Below are 17,671 nucleotides of genomic sequence, written 5' to 3'. Positions count from 1 at the left end.
CTGTTACTTCTTCTATTGTCTCCCAAATCCTCTTTTGATCCCTTCTTTTCCCTTTGGTTCCTGTCATTATAACAACAGTCACTTCTGTCATTATAACAAGAGTCCTTTAAAAGTTTTTCCATTCTGTTGTTTCCAATTACTTTCCTCACATACTCATTTTAACCCTCTCCAATGGGGCTTTGCCCCCTTACTCCACCAAACTGCTTTTGTCAAAGTTACCGTTGGCTACCACGTTGCCAAATCCAATGGTGAGCTTAGTCCTCAATTACCTGATCTGTCGGCAGCATTCAGCACAGGTATTCACTCCATCTTTAAAAACACTTTTCCCCCAACAAGACTTCTAGGAAATGCACACTCTTGGCTTTCCTCCTTTCTCATTGGTCTGTCCTTCTGTCTCTAAGCTGATTTCTCTTCTTCTCCTTGGCTTCTTGACATTGAAGTGCCACAGGCTCCGTCTTTGGAACTCCTCTCTTTTCTCAATCGACTCCCTTGGTGAACTCACCCAGTCTAGTGCTTTCAAAGCCATCTATCTGGTAATGACTTCTAAACTCCTATATTCAATCTAGAATTCTCCTCTGAACTCTAGATTTGTATCTGCCTACTCAAGATCTCTACTTGGATGTCTAACATACATCTCAAACTTAAAATGCACGAAGTGAATTCTTGGTCTTTCCCTGAAAAACTCCATGAAGATTTTCCCCATCTCAGTGATATCTTCACAAGGCCCAGGCTTAGTATCTGGGACTTGTGCCTAACTCTTCTCTTTTACTCATACCCCAAATACAATTCATGAGTGAATCCTATTGGCTCTGTTCTCAAGATCTATCCAAATCTGATCACTTTTCACTATCTCCACTGCTGCCTTTATGGTCTAACTAAATCATCATCATCTCTCTCCTAGATTATTGCAATAAGCTTTAAAAATTTTTTTTTAACGTTCTATTTATTTTTGAGAGAGCACAAGCAGGGAAGGGGCAGAGAGAAGAGGGAGACAGAGGATCCAAAGCAGGCTCTGCCCTGACAGCAGTGAGCCCGGTGTAGGGCTCAAACTGAGGAACGGCGAGATCATGACCTGAGCCTAGACAGATGCTCAACTGACTAAGCCACCTGGTGCCCCTACTGCAATAATCTCCTAATTGGTGCCCCTGCTTCTACCTACTTAAAAATGACATCAATACCATATTCCCATGCATTCCCCACCTTTATTCCTTGCTTTGTTTTGCCATTTACTAACATTTAACTTTGTATACACACATATACAGAGGTACAGTTTATATACAGCTCAAAACACTCATTTTAAGTTTGCCTTTTGATGAGTCTGACAAATTTTTTAAAATGTTTTTTTTTTTTCAACGTTTATTTATTTTTTTTGGACAGAGAGAGACAGAGCATGAACGGGGGAGGGGCAGAGAGAGAGGGAGACACAGAATCGGAAACAGGCTCCAGGCTCTGAGCCATCAGCCCAGAGCCCGACGCGGGGCTCGAACTCACAGACCGCGAGATCGTGACCTGGCTGAAGTCGGACGCTTAACCGACTGCGCCACCCAGGCGCCCCTAGTCTGACAAATTTATACACATGTAGCTACTACCACAGTGAAGAGATAGAACATTTCCATCAGGTCAAAAAAGTTTCCTTTTGCCTCTGTCTTCACTGTAAATTTCTCTCTCCAACCCTGGCTCCAGGAAACAACTGATGTGCTCTTTAATGATGGGTTGGGAGTGGGAGCAAGAACAACATGGTTTACTCTAATGGGAAAGATTCAGGAGAGGAGGAAAATAGATGATGTAAATCACTATAGATTATCTTTGCCTTTTCTAGAAGTTCATATAGATGGAATTGTTAGAGTATATACTCTTTGTGTCTGGTGTCTCTCATTCAGCATACTTTTTTTGAGATTTACCCACACTGTTGCATGTATCAGTAGTTCATTTTTATTTCTCAGTATTCTATTTTAAGGATGTACCACGACTTGTTTATTAATTCATCAGTTTATGGCCATTTGATTTGTTTCCAAGCTGAGACTCTTATGAGTAAAGCTGAATAAACATTCTCAAATGGTTTTGAATATAACTTTGCATGGGTATGTTCTCATTTCTCTTGGGTAAATCCTACAATTGCCAGGTCATATGTTAAGTATATAGTTAACTTTGTAAGAAACTGCCAAGCTGTTTTCCAAAGTTATTGTACCATTTTGCATTCTCACCAGCAATGTATGAGCATTCTAGTTGCTCTCACATCCTTGGTAACACTTGATATTTTCAGTCTTTTTAATTTTAGCTACATTCGTAGGTGGGTAGTGGTATCTCCTTGTGGTTTAAATTTGCATTTCTCTATGACTAATAGTGTTAAGTGTCTTTTGATTTGCTTATCAGCCATCCATATATATTCTTTGATAAAGTATCAGCTCAAATCACTTGCCCATGTTTTTAATTAGGCTACTGTTTTCTTCTTGAGTTGTTAAGAATTCTCTATATATTCTGGACACATGTCCTTTGTCAGGTATCTGCACTACATACATTTTCTCCCAGTGAACAGATTGCTTTCATTTTCTTAACGGTGTCTTTTGAAGAGAAAACATTGAAAAAAATTTGATGAAGCTCAACTTATCAACTTTTTCCTTTATTATTTGAGCTTTCTGTATCTCAAGAAATCTTTGCTTGACTGCCAGTTGTGAAGATTTTCTCCCCTAACAAAATGTATATATTCTCTTGTTTTATTTTGTCTCCCACACAATTAAAAAAAAAAATGCTATTAAGTGGTATAAAGTGCTCGAGAAATATTTCAATATCACCCAACTGGATATGTCAATACTTTCCAACTTATAGCTTAACTAGGCTGCATTTTCTTAGCTTGCTGATGAATTTCTATGGGGAGCAATATAACATAGTGGCTGAGAGCAAAGATATGCAACACAGAGGAACCTGGAGCTGAAATCTGCAGCCTGTGCATAGTGGCCGTGATTGGGCAAGTCACTTCACTTCTCAGAGCCTCTTTCCTCAGAGGCAAAATTGAAACGATGAAGATTTTATGACATAATACACACAAAGCCCCTGACCCAATTTGGGGCACATGGATAGGACTTAATGAATGTTAGATGCCATTATTATTATTGCTGTCATTAAAGTAAATTTGAAGCCTCTCATGTGAACTTAGCCAACAAAATATGGTAAATAGTACTTATAAGACAGTCAGAAGCTAAAAGATTATTATTAAGTTATTATAGAAGCGTCTTCCCAAATAGTAACGAGCCACATGTTTCATGGTTGGCAGTATGTTTTCCTAACAAAAATTTGGGGGTGTTTGTAATTTGTTAGAGCCATATGTGAACAGATTCCTCCCAAACTTCTAAGAATAGAATAACCTCAAATTATTTTTACCACAAATGGGCCGTCTAAAAATGTCTTGGCTGATGCTGCTTCTGTTTCATAAAGTCAGGTCCTGAAGAGTTTTTGTGAATTTAATGTATTTGTATCAATTGTTTGTTCTCTTCTCATCCTTGACCATGGCAGCCATTCATCACTCACATGCTGGGTTTTAGGACAATATAGATTTATCTGCTCTCTTTTCCATTCACTTTCTCTGACAATGTACTACTAACAAAAATTTGTTTCGGAGCTTTTGGGCGCATTAGCAACATAGCTAAGTCTCCCACATTATTTGTATGTCATTTATAATTAAGTTAGCTTGTCACATTTCAAATCCTGGAGTCAATATTTAATAGAAGATCTGGGCTCAACCGCTGGTTGCATTTAATGAATATTTTAAACCAGCCACTCTAACATTTTGGACGACTTTTTGGTTTCTTCTTCTAACTGCTATGCCGTATGCACAAAGGTCTCATTATTTGTTCGGTGGTGACTTTCCCAGAGGATATAAACTCAGTAAAACTGATTTTGATGTAAAGAGGCTGTGATGACCAAGGGGCTTTTGCTGTTTAGACTGTTTGAAACCTGCATTGTTTGGGCAGCAGTGCCCGTTCTCCAGTGAAACATCTTGAAAGCATGAAATGACTCATCCTTTACACTCTCGCTGATCTACGGGCTTCAATTCAAACCACACAAGATACGTACAGTTTGGTTTTGACTGTTTATCACATAGTTAAGTAGGATATAGCTAAATAGTTATTTGCTTTCTTACTCCCGAATTGTATTCTACCTCTCTATGTTTGCTCAGGGTATAATATTCCTTTTTCAGGGAAAGAAGAGTTGGTCCTTGGCTTAACAGAACTTTTCTGCTTTCTAATCACTTTTATTCTTTTTTTTTTTAACATTTATTCATTTTTGAGAGACAGAGAGAGACAGAGCGCGAGCAGGGGAGGAGCAGAGACAGAGGGAGACACAGAATCTGAAAGCAGGCTCCAGGCTCTGAGCTGGCAGCACAGAGCCCGACGCAGGGCTCGAACTCACCGACCGCGAGATCATGACCTGAGCCGTAGTAGGAGGCTTAACTGACTGCGCTACCCAGGAGTCCCTCTGATCACTTTTCAAGTCATATATCAACACATACTTTTTCCTGTTTCCCTGCTTCTTTTAGCTTTTGCAGAGTTTGCTCCCAAGGGCACCCAACCAAGACAAAGTTGTGTCAGGTGAAGCCTGCAGAATCAGGACCGGTAAGGCAAAGGAAGCAGGCTTCTGCTGGCCAAACAGATGCCACTTTTCCTAAGCATGGATGCAGTGGAGGATGTGGCATGGGGGGACCCACCAAAGCTCATTGTTATGGTAAATTAAAACTTTATTCCCTTCACTGTATTCCATAGTATGCATCCATAATATATCAATGCCCCTGACAGAATGATTATTTTAGGTTATCAGTTTTATATATTTTAACGTAAATGGGTTCCTAATCATTTCTCCTGAACTGATGTCCATAGGAGAGGAAATACAGGTGACAGGCAGAAACAAATGGAACATAAGAGTACTGGGTATGTGAAGAGGGATGGAGAAGGGTTATTGAAGATAGGAAGGGAAAAGGGTGCCAAACCCCAATCTTCATACTCTCCAATTTATGAATGATCATGAAAGTGGGGTTCAGGGGACTCTGCAGTGATCAGTCAGACAGCCTAAAGCAGTGGTTCTTAATTTCTACTATATATTAACCTCAACCAGAAGGTTCTAAAACAGCCTAAGCCTGGGCTCCACCACTCATCTCCAGCCAGGTGATTTCATTGATATGGGACAGGTTCCAGAGATCAGTATTTTATAAACTCCCCCAGTGTTCCTCAAATGCGGTATGGGTCAAGAACCGCAGCTTAAAGGAACCTTCAGGAGTCCCCAACAGTGGGGATCTCCATTTTGGTACCTTCTCTTAAGGAGCCTGGGGAAGTCCTAAGGACTGTTCGGCAATGGAAGAAATCCCCACTTCTATCTTGTGGGAAGAGAAGGAGATGGTCTGTCATCACCCCTGGAAACTCCCTGTGGCCTTATGACTCTTCCTGGTCCTCCACATCAGCACTAGCCACCGAAAGCCTTCCTAAAGGGGTGTGGCCTGCTGTTCATGCCCATTTTTTCAAATTCTTTCAGGACCAAATTCCTTTGGAGATATTTACAATTAACCTTTTTGTCAAGTTAGATTTCAGACAAGTTGGTATGGATGGTTACAACATGATTTTCCAGTTTGGTGTGTATTGAAGCCTACTTCCCCAACAGCAAGAAAAGCCTATGGGGTTTTATGGCATGTTTCTTAAACACAATCATAATGCAGTTTGCAAAAGCCAAGGGTGTGGACAAAATATGTAGAAATATAATCCACTTAGAAATCAGAAGCATAATTCTGAGCCTATAAATTAGAAGAAAAAAAAAAAAAAGAAAAACCACCCAAAAAACAAACCACATATCTCTTTTGAGATCTTAGTAAGCATGTTAAACGTGTAACAATTAGAAAAACATTCTGGCATAGTGAAAAAAAAAAATCATATTTGGCCTCAGTTTTCACATCTGAAAAATGGGATTGCAAATACCTGCCTTTCCTGTCAAAATGTATGAAGATCAGATAATTTGAGTATACTTTATTTTATTTTAGAATATTTATTTTGAGAGAGAGAGAGAGAAAGAGAGAGCTCAAGTGGGAGGAAGGGCAGAGAGAAGAGAGAGAGAATCCCAAGCGGGCTCCATACTGTCAGTGTGCAGCCCAATGTGGGGCACAACCCCATGAATCATGAGATCATGACCTGAGCAGAAATCAAGAGTCGGTGGCTCAACCCACTGAGCTACCCAGGTGCCCCTAAGTGAATATACTTTAGACACTATAAGAATACCCTTCAGATGTGAAATACTGCTCTAGTCCAGTTCAAATATGTTTTTCAATTTAGAATTGATTGCATTGAAAAAAATCACTTTATTTAGCCAGTTTCCAATTTCAAAAAGGCATAGAATATGAAAATGCCTACAGTAGCTCACATATATATATATATATATATATATATATATATATATATATATACATCAAGATTTGCTACAAAGGTCTTGCATTGGTAAAGACTGTAAAGTTTTTAAAAAAACTTTTCAGAGGTTTTGGTCATTTTATCTAATTTTATCCTTATGACCACTTAACAGAAAATAACCCCCTCTTTCATTCATAAGTTATTCTATGTTTAAAACACTTTTTGAGGTAAACGGTAATGGTTTTAACAATAATGAATGTGGAAACTGAGCCACCTTGGCAACTTGCCCAAAGTCACATGACTTAGTAGCACTAGGACTTGAAACAAGCCCTTTTGATTTCATGAGAAATAAGCAACACTTTTTTTTTAACCTCATTGAAAAATGTATCATATCTCATGGGTAAATAGGTTTTGTTAAAGACAATACCCAGCTTGTATTGTTCAGGATTGGTGCCCTTGAATTCGAAGACAAATACGTTGTATAAATGAGTCATAAAGCCAGAGAACTAGATGGGACTTGGTTATCTTGTCTCATCCCTCATTTTATTTTATTTTTTTTAATTTTTTTTTTTTTCCAACGTTTATTTATTTTTGGGACAGAGAGAGACAGAGCACGAACGGGGGAGGGGCAGAGAGAGAGGGAGACACAGAATCGGAAACAGGCTCCAGGCTCTGAGCCATCAGCTCAGAGCCCGACGCGGGGCTCGAACTCACGGACCGCGAGATCGTGACCTGGCTGAAGTCGGACGCTTAACCGACTGCGCCACCCAGGCGCCCCTCATCCCTCATTTTAAAGATGAGGAAATTGAGGTCCATAGAGATTGGGATTTTTTTTAATACAGAAATGCCTGTATTCACTGTCTGAAAATTTTATAGAGAATTGTTGACATTTTGCAGAGATAAGACAAAAGATTTCAGTGGGTAATTAAGAATTTGCTTTAAAGGAGTTGAGAATTTAAAGTTTGTTTGTTTGTTTGTTTGTTTGTTTATGGGAGAGAGAAAGAGAGAGGGAGAAAGTGAGTGCACACACAAGCAGGGGAGGAGCAGAGAGGGAGAGAGAGAATCCCAAGCAGGCTCCACACACTGTCAGTGCAAAGCCCCACATGGGGCTCAATCTTACAAACTGTGAGATCATGACCTGAGCAGAAATCAAGAGTCAGATGCTCAACCAACAGAGCCACCTAGGTGTCCTAAGGAGTTGAGAACTTAAATGAATTCTACAAAAATTTTAAAAATTTTATACTTTTTCAATATTGTGTCACAGTGACACTAGTATTGGTGACTTTAAAGGTGAACAAATGATGATGATGGCTAACTTCCCAGACAGGTTCGATTCATTCTAGAGCCAATAAAATAGAACAAAGATCTCCATGGAGCAATGATTTTAGGGTAAACAGACATGACAGGATATAATTATATACAGAACACATCAGATCTGAAAGATTAGGTTGTAGAGAGGAAAAGTCTGTATTTGGGGGGAAAAAACCAAACCCAGTAGCATTTAATGCTTTTCCATAGAACCCAGGTGGAAGGGTGTATGTGTGTGTGTGTGCACTTGTATCCAGCCACAGACAGGGGCAAGCAGATTAGCATGAATTTTAGTTGCAGAGCTATGGGCTCAGCATCCCATAGGCTAGTGTCATTCATGGATACAATAGGCAGCAAGAGTTATGGTGCCAGGGCAAGCAAGTCTGATGGGGTACCAAGGTGAGCTTCCAGGGAGCTGTAACTCTGCCAGCATTCTCCTGAACACTGGGGTTTTCTAAATGCAACATCAGCAGAGTTACTGCATTGATTCTGTTCTGCTCCTTCAGAGATCTCAATTGCCTACACTGGTTAATCTCAACCATGGGGTATTTAACAACAACAACAATACAATAAAAAACAACACTGATGCTTGGGCCATACTTCCGGAGATTCTGATTTAATTAAAATGGGTGCAGCTTAGACAGTGGTATGTTTTTATATGCTCCTCAAGTGATTTTAAGGTATGACTAGGGTTGAGACTTGCTGGATGAGATGATGAGGAGCCCTTTTGGACTGGAGCTCTTCTGGAGGATGAGGGATTGCCTTCCTATAACCAGGAGTCATCCACATCAGTGCCTAGTGGTGGTTCTCTACTCTCCGGGAGGATGTAGGGCTCTGTGGGGATGGGGGCTTGTGTGGCATCTGTATACTCTCATTAAGTTGACTCCCCTCAGGTGGGTGGTCAGAGTTCAACTGTGAAGACCCCTCTAGGTCGTCAGAGTTCTAATCATTATAGACAAACATCCTCCAAAACCAGAGGACAAAAATACTTTTAGGTCAGATCTTAACAGAAGACTTCTCAGGTCAAATTTCTATTCTGTGTCTGGCCTAGATGTAGCCATCAGGAAATAGTTGTCAGATCAGGTCAAAGCAGTTTTGTACTGCCTAAAAAGAACTGAATATTATATGCCAGCAAGTTACTGACTGAAACCAGGCTGTCTCCTCAGGACACACAGCCTTATCCCATGGCTCCTTGTGACTAAGCTTATATAGAAAACATTATTTCCATGTTAGAATGAGAACTGAGAAGGCAGATGATTTCTCTGAATTTGTGTAAGAATGAAGCAACGTCCTTACCCTTTTCACCCATAATCAGGAAGAGTTTCTTTTTTTTATTTCCTATGACAAGATGTGTTCCTTATCAGGACAATGACATCAACTTTGGTATTGTAAGCAACAACTCATATCAACCAATGACTTTCCCCTTTAATAATTAAGTTTAAATATTTTTCTTCTGTTTGTTTTTGCATTAAAAATGTATTCATGCTTCATCAAGAAAGCTTACATAACTGAGAAAAGCAAAATGAAAAAGAAAGAATAATCTTACTATTCAGATGATCATATTTACCATTTTGGCTTATGTTTGTTTTTGTTTTTTAATTTCAAGGAAAACACATTCATTCTTGGAAGGGGAAGTGACAAGAATGAGGCAGAACCCAATCTTAATAGTGAATTATAATAGTTGAAAGATTCTAAAAATGGAAATTAGTAAGGGATCGAGTCAAAGCTCAATTTTAAGAAAAAGTATAGTAATCAAACTTGGGTCCCACAAAGGACAGATCTGATGCTGACCCTTTGAGTTATATAGTCTATAGGCTAAGAAGTATTTAATTTCTGAGATTAGAATAGGTTCTGGTAACTAGGATCAGGTAGGATTTATATGGCTATGTCTCTGGGGAAGGGGGTGCTACACGGGTCAGGGAACAAGCTGGGTCAAACAAGTATTTTCTTTTGTATTACATCACGGCCATTTCTTCTTTTGAAATATCTCTTACAGCTAACCCTCTTTACTCATCTTAAGTAAATGCAGCCTGGCTGTCTTCTCAGAAAATCTTCCTTCTTCCAGATGACCCTATCTATATATTGCTGCCAGGGGAGTCTCTCTAACCTGTTTAACACTGTCTTTCTCCTCCTTGGGAATAAAAACTGGTTCCTACTGTCTAATGGGGTCAGTCCCAAATGTCTCTCCCTTGCTTTCACAGTTCTTTATAACTTAGCATGAACCTTTATACTCAGCTTTGTTTTTCATGTCATATTCTCATTCTCTCTCACTCCACAATATATTAATTGTTCTCTAAGTGCATCATTCTCATTACTGTTGTCCCTACCCTCATCTCCATATTATCATCTTGTCTGAAAGGTCCCACCCCTTTCTTCCTTCTGTCTATTTATTGCCAATCCTTCCAGGCCTGGATCTAGTCACAGCTCCTTCCTAGTACGTCCCCCAGTTATCCAAACCCACATTGATTTATGTTTTCTTAGACCTATCATACAGGTCCTAATTTACCATTACTTAACTACCTTGTATGTAGTCACCCTTTCATTTTTGTTATCTGTCCCTCCTCAACTTGATTGCAACTTTATTTGGAAATGAAATCTATAGCTTGATCTTTTCTCATCTATTATACAGGGCTGAATTTCTTTAAATACATACATAAATCCTTAGCTTATTAGATAGGATGTTGAGATTATATATAGAAAAATTTAATATTCAAACTCTATTACCATGAACTTTCCTGCAATTTTAGAAGAAATTATGCTTTTATTTTTCCACTCACTTAAATAGCTTTCTTATTTATACAACATAATACAGCAGATGCAGCTTAACACGTAAGTATTATACAACAAAATGCATCACTAATAAAACTTAGGAAAGATTGTAACTTTAACTGTTTAATTGTCTAATAATCAAACTTCAATATTTTATCTCTCTTTATCATATTCATCAATGTCATGCAAACAGACTCACTAAAAGTAACCCAGTTTAGATGTGAATTTACCATCCTCATGATGACTTTATGAACTCAAGGATAAAAAGTAGTATTCTTTATCTAGGGTCACTTAACTAATACAATTTTATCTATGCTTACCTTCCATGGTTATACCAGAATTTTATATTTAGAAAAAATAGAATCTTCAAATCATATTTGAAGAAAATGTAAAATAGTAATGATTATAAAATTAAATAAATAACAAAATAACAAGCCCATGGGTGCCTGGGTTAAGTGCCCAACTTCGGATCAGGTCATGATCTCACGGTTCATGAATCTGAGCCTCGCGTCACGCTCTCTGCTGTCAACACAGAGCCCACTTTGGATCCTCTGTCCTCTTGTCTCTCTTCCCCTACCCCGCTCACGCTCTCTTTCTCCTTCAAAAATAAATAAACATCGGGGCACCTGAGTGGCTCAGTTGGTTGAGCATCTGACTTCAGCTCAGGTCATGATCTTATGGCTTGTGAGTTTGAGCCCTGTGTCGGGCTCTGTGCTGACAGCTCAGAGCCTGGAGCCTGCTTCGGATTTTGTGTCTCCCTCTCTTTCTGCCCCTCTCCTGCTCATGTTCCATCCCTCTCTCAAATATAAATAAACATTAAAAATAAATAAATATTAAGAATAAATAAATAAACATTAATAATAATAAATAAACAAACATTCAAAAAAATCACAAGCCCAGCCATAAGATAATACTAGCACAGATAAGAACCATCATCCAGGTACCATTTCATCCAGGAAGACAGAAACAAAATACTATTTATTTGAATAATGTTTTTCAAAGTTGTTTATTATTGTTCGCTGGTTGTAAAATTAATAAATGTTTAAAGGAAAAAATTTAAGAAACTACTAAAGTATATGTTAAGGGCTGAATTGTGCTCTCTCCCCACTCCCCAAATTCATATGTTGGAAGTCCTAACCCTAATACCTCAGGGTGATTGTTTTTGAGATAAGGTCTTTAAAGAGATGATTAAGTTAAAATAAGGCCTTCAGGGTAGGCCCTAATCCAATCTGACTGGTGTCTTAATCTCCTAAGAAGCGGAGATTAGGACACAGATAACCCATAGACCTAGGGATTCCTGTGTGAAGACACAGAAGGGGAAGGTGGTCACCTGCAAGGCTAGGAGAGAGGACTCAAATGAAACCAACCTGCTGACACATTGATCTTGGACTTCTAGCCTTCAGAATTGTGAGAAATAAATTTCTGTTGTTTAAGCCGCCCAATCTATGGTATTTTGTTATGGCAGTGCTAGCAAACTAATACAGTATAAAGTAGGTAAGTTAAATTTTCCTCAAAATCCTATCCTCAGAATGTAGCAGAATACTTCTAAGAGTTTCATATGTCCTTTCAGTGCTTTCTAACATAAATGGGTTCACACTATACATTAAGTTATGTAAAATGTATGATGGACATTTTCTCATGAAATACATGCAAATATGTAACATCCTCTTTCATAGGCTCATAGTCTTGCAATGAATTTAACCAATCTGTATCAATAGATATTAGTTTGATTTGCGGTATTCTATGGTCTTAACCCTTTTTAACCATTCAGTTTTCTTATTTGTTTTGTTTTTGCACTAGTATAAAGACTACACAAAAAATATAGTTATTCTTTATTCATTAAAATGCCATCTATTAAATATATATTTAAAATTAAATTCATATTTACATGTAAATTGATGAGTTGAAAATTGATTCATTTGAGAATTCTTTTAATTTTTTTCCTCCAAATTTTTATTTAAATTCCAGTTAGTTAAAATACAGTGTAATATTAGTTTCAGGTGAGGATATAGTACCTACATCTGTATGCTCTTGACAAATTAAGAAGCATGATTTAAAATTTTTTCTTCTGGTTACTTATTTATTGAAAATAATAACAGAAATAAGTGAAATCTCAAAGAAAAAATCACCCATAAACTCAACATTCACAGATAGCCACTCATAACATAAAGATTTCCATCTTTCAGGGGCGCCTGAGTGGCGTAGTCGGTTGAGCGTCCGACTTCAGCCAGGTCACGATCTCGCAGTCCGTGAGTTCGAGCCCCGCGTCGGGCTCTGGGCTGATGGCTCGGAGCCTGGAGCCTGTTTCCGATTCTGTGTCTCCCTCTCTCTCTGCCCCCGCCCCGTTCATGCTCTGTCTCTCTCTGTCCCAAAAATAAATAAACGTTGAAAAAAAAAAAATTAAAAAAAAAAAAAAAAAGATTTCCATCTTTCCAAATTCTATCTATGATTTAAAAGGGTAGCTTATATTTATGTATTTCTCAAGATCAAATGGTAAAAAAAACTCCTTTGTTCCCATTGTATCCAATGATGTAATTATGAACTATCATGGAAAAAAGTGTTGCCTTGGAATATATTCCTAGAACTGAATGTCTTAGAAAATGTATGTGCATGGGGTGCCTGGGTGGGTCAGTCAGGAAAGCATCTGACTCTTGATTTCGACTCAGGTCATGATCTCTTGGGTTTATGGATTCGAGCCCTGCATCTGGCTCCAAACACATCGCGAAGCCTGCTTGGGATTCTCTCTCTCTGCCCCTCCCCAATTTGCTCTATCTCTCTGTCTGTCTCTCTCAAAATAAATAAATAAAATTTAAAAAAAGAAAAAGAAAATGTACGTTTAATTGGGAATGTTGCTTTTCTGTTCCTTTAAAGCCCTTGGATTCCAGGGCAGCTGGGTGGCTCAGTCAGTTAAGCATCCGACTTTGGCTCAGGTAATGATCTCACAGTTTGTGGGTTTAAGCCCTGCATCAGGCTCTGTGCTGACAACTCAGAGCCTGGAGCTTGCTTTGGATTCTGTGTCTCCCTCTCTCTCTGCCACCCTGCTTCTTGCACTCTGTCTCTCTCTCTCTTTCTCTCTCTCTCTCAAAAATAAATAAACATTAAAAAAAAAATAAATCCCTTGGATTCCATCTGTTTTTCAGTAATGAAAACATCTACAGTCCTGGAGGTTGAGCCACGCAAGGCATTGGTGAAGACAAGGTGTGGCAGAAGAGTAGAGGCAGCCAAAGAGATGCACGAGCTCATCTGTAAACACCTCGGGAGAGAAGCCAGCTTACTGCTTTTTCCACGTTCTGTGGGGAGGTGGGAGTTGGGCCTCTCTATCCCAACACAGAAGAAAAAAGGCAATACTGTGGTATCCAATCCTAACTTCCACCTTTCTCATTCCCTAGGAAAGATGGTTTGGAATGAACTCAAACTTCCATTTCAAGTACACACAGCACTTTGACAGAGAATAAATGATAATTTATAATTTAAGGTAGGTGGCTTGATCCTAATTTACTTAATGTGTATGAAATTTCTCATTTATCAAGAAGTTTCATCTTCTATAAAGTGAGGAACATGGGCCAGGTGATTTATAAAGCTGTTCCCAGCTGCAAGCTATGAAATTCCAGGACTCTAATCCTTACCTATTTGAACAATAACATCATGCAGTGTATAAAGTAGGCTCTATCTGATAAACATTTGTTGAGTAAAATCAAACTGGCACAGAAAAGATTACAGTTAACCAAATTTATTATATTGTAAAAAAATTAAACTGAGACTCTGTATAGATTACTGAAAAAAGCAAATTCCACTGTGGCAGGATGTCTGGTAATTATATTGCTCTTAATTAGTCTTTTTTTTTTTAATTTTTTTTTTAACTTTTTAAATTTATTTTTGAGACAGGGAGAGACAGAGCATGAACAGGGGAGGGTCAGAGAGAGGGAGACACAGAATCTGAAACAGGCTCCAGGCTCCGAGCTGTCAGCACAGAGCCCGATGCGGAGCTCGAACTCACGGACCGTGAGATCATGACCTGAGCTGAAGTCGGCCGCTTAACCAACTGAGCCACCCAGGCGCCCCAATTAGTCTTAAGTTGATGATTTCCAAAATGTTGACTAGTATTGGAATTAGAGACTCAAATACAACCAGAGTGAGGAAAGAAACAGTAAGGTTCATTCTAATTGCATGCTGAGCTATGGCAAATCCGGGCAGAATTCACTGCAGATATTCAGGGGAGATGGAAGGGCACCGGATGGATAAAAAGAAATGGCCCCATGTTTATAATTCATCTCACACTTGCTTATCATCAAAGCAGAACTAGTAGGAATTTTTCTCCCTCCCACACACTAACATCTTGTTCTGCATACTGCCCTTTGATGACTTCTTGTCCTGAAGACTGTTCACTTAAACAGGCTTCCTCTCTCTGAATACACTGGTGGTGATCCTGGGTAACCCGAACACACCATGGGATCTATTCCAAGTCACCCACACCTCAACTGAATTGAAAGAGAACTGAAGGCACCGGTGCTGAGTATCACCAGGCTTCAGCTGCATGAACACCCAGACTGATTAAAATCTGAATATCCTCAATGATATATTAGCATACTCTTATATTGTGCCTTTAAAGAGTAAGCGTGTCAAAAGGAAAACTTAAGTAGTTATGGAATCTAAAAAAACGTATCTCCAAACACTTTAACTCAATCATCTGCAGTTAATTTTTTGTTTTTAATTGAAACGAAATTGGAGGATTGTCTCAGTGCTTTACTTTTCCCTGCATGCCTGGTTTCAGCCTGTCTAACTCAGTATCTCAAATATCCATAGGACATATGACCTTCAGAACATGAATGCCAAACACTGTTATCAGGTCAACTCTGAGTATAAGACACACAGCATCTTACCAAGCATTTATAGTTGTGAGGTAGCTCCTGGTGCCTTTAGTCTTTGAAAAGATTTGTGATTATCTATAGGTGGTATATATGCGAGTATTCACACAATAGATGAGATTTGCATCTTTAGAAAATATGTCTTGTTTGCTTTTGTTGTCAAGCGTGTCATAGCAAACCAGTACAGTTACCACAAGAATTCCCACGAGATTCCTTCATGGAAAAAAACCTTTCACATTTTACCTGTTACCATGGAGTATTCTGTTCTCCTATGATAGACTATTTGAAAAACAGAAATGTAATTACACTGAAGTAGACCCCATCTACCAGTGTGATATTGTCAGTCCAATTAGTACAACGTGTATCTGTAGTACATAGTCTGATGTCAGTCACGAAGATGATTTCTGCAAATTATATTCATGCTAAACTCTTACAGAGGTCTATTTACTTGCTTCCCATTGTAACTCTTAGGATTTCCAGACTGTGCCAAGTGGGCCATGTGAATTCATGTGCTGAGCGTACAGAGTCTTTGAGGTGCTCTCACGCAGTTGACTATCTGTTGGTGGGGAGCCTTTTTGGAATGTATAACTGTGTTCACACTCTCTAGGAGGTTCTTTGCAACCAAGGTCATGCTGTCTGTCTCCCCTGCCAGCCGTTAAGCAAGATGAGTTCAGGGACTATAGCCTCAGCTTCTTTCCCTGGCACTTACATTCACTAAATAAATGTTAGTTGAGTAAATAGTTATATCTACAAGCAAGAATAATTAGCAAATTTGCTAAAGTTCATTCATTATTTTCCTCTCAAGCTTGAAGTAATATGTTCTGCTGCTTAACAAGGGCATTAGTGCTTGAGATGAAGACTATTTTTTCCTAAAGATAAATGAATAAATATCATCCTTCTTAGGACTATTATGTAACACAGTATCTGACTCATCTTGGGTTTAATAAATTTTTATTGACTTAAATGGACTTGGCCACTGTATACATTATAAAGATACATCCAGATACATCCAGATGATAATAATTTTATTCTGCTGAGTACTCTCAAACTGAAATTATATAGGGAAATTATTTTCAGTAATTATAATATCTAAAGTGCCTACAAAAATGCTTGGCATCTAACAAGTACTCAATACATATTAATTCTTTCCCTCACATATTTTTAAAGAATAACAAAAACCCTAACTCTAGAGCTTGGTGGAAAATATAAAATTCATTTTAATAGAGGACAAATGGAAAAAAGAAAACATCAATATTATCTTTTGACCTTGCAACAAAGTTCAACTATCTCATCAGAATTTTATTTACTTATTTAAATGTTTATTTATTTTTGAGAGAGAATGCATGAGAGAGAGAGATAGAAAGAGACAGAGACAGAGAGAGACGGGGACAGAAAATCCGAACCAGGCTCTGTGCTGACTCAGAGAGCCCAACGTGGGGCTTGAACTCACAAACTGCAAGAACATGCCGTGAGCCGAAGTTGGATGCTCAACCGACTGAGCCACCCATGCTCCCCTTCTCATCAGAATTTTAAAATGTTACCCTGCCCTTCTCATATTTCTTGGCATCATAGTGAAAATGCATCTAAATTAAAGCTGCCAAATAAAATACACAACTAGTGAAATCTGAATTTCAGATAAACAAGAAATAATTTTTAGCATAAATGTCTCATGTACTAAATATTATAAATAGTTAATACTACATGGGACATACTTATGCTAAAAATTATTTCTTGTTTATCTGAAATCCAAATTTAACTGAATACCCTTTATTTTTATTTGCTAAATCTAGCAACCCTACTCTAATAGCAATGAGTACCAACAATTTGAAACACGGTAATATTTTGGTGAATGATTGTTAGTCAACTAATTTAAAGTTTTTAAACTAACTTTTTCTTTATCCTAAACCTATAGTTAGCTTGTATAATGGCACTGTGATTTCACCTTCCTTTAAAAAACGTTCTAGAATCAAAATGTCTATTTTGACTCTCCATGGTCACCAGAATGTGGCTTGCAGAAAGGGAACAGTTGTTAGTCCTGGCTAAAAGCCAGACATTTGGTGTAGAATTATCAGTTGCTTATTCTACTAGAAGTTTCAGTGGAAGCTTGTAAAGCAGGCTTCCTGATTGGTTTGGATTGAGTAGCCAGGAGACCATTTACATAGTTGTTTATTTTCACTGCATAGTGAAGAGCGCAAGCATTCACACTGAAGAAGACAAGGGCAAAGCTTGATAAGCAGTGTGGCTATGATATAATAACCAGTTGTGACCTCCCCAGTGAGCTGTGGGTCACAGAGCACAGGAACTGTGAGCCAAGTTTGGATGGAGGTCTTGGCAGGGTACCACCAGCAA

This window comes from Puma concolor, chromosome F2, assembly GCF_028749965.1.
Source record: "Puma concolor isolate L17-30 chromosome F2, mPumCon1.1.hap2, whole genome shotgun sequence".
Classification (NCBI taxonomy): Eukaryota; Metazoa; Chordata; class Mammalia; order Carnivora; family Felidae; genus Puma; species Puma concolor.
The sequence above is the reverse complement of the archived record's forward strand: the minus strand, read 5'-3'. Positions refer to the sequence as shown.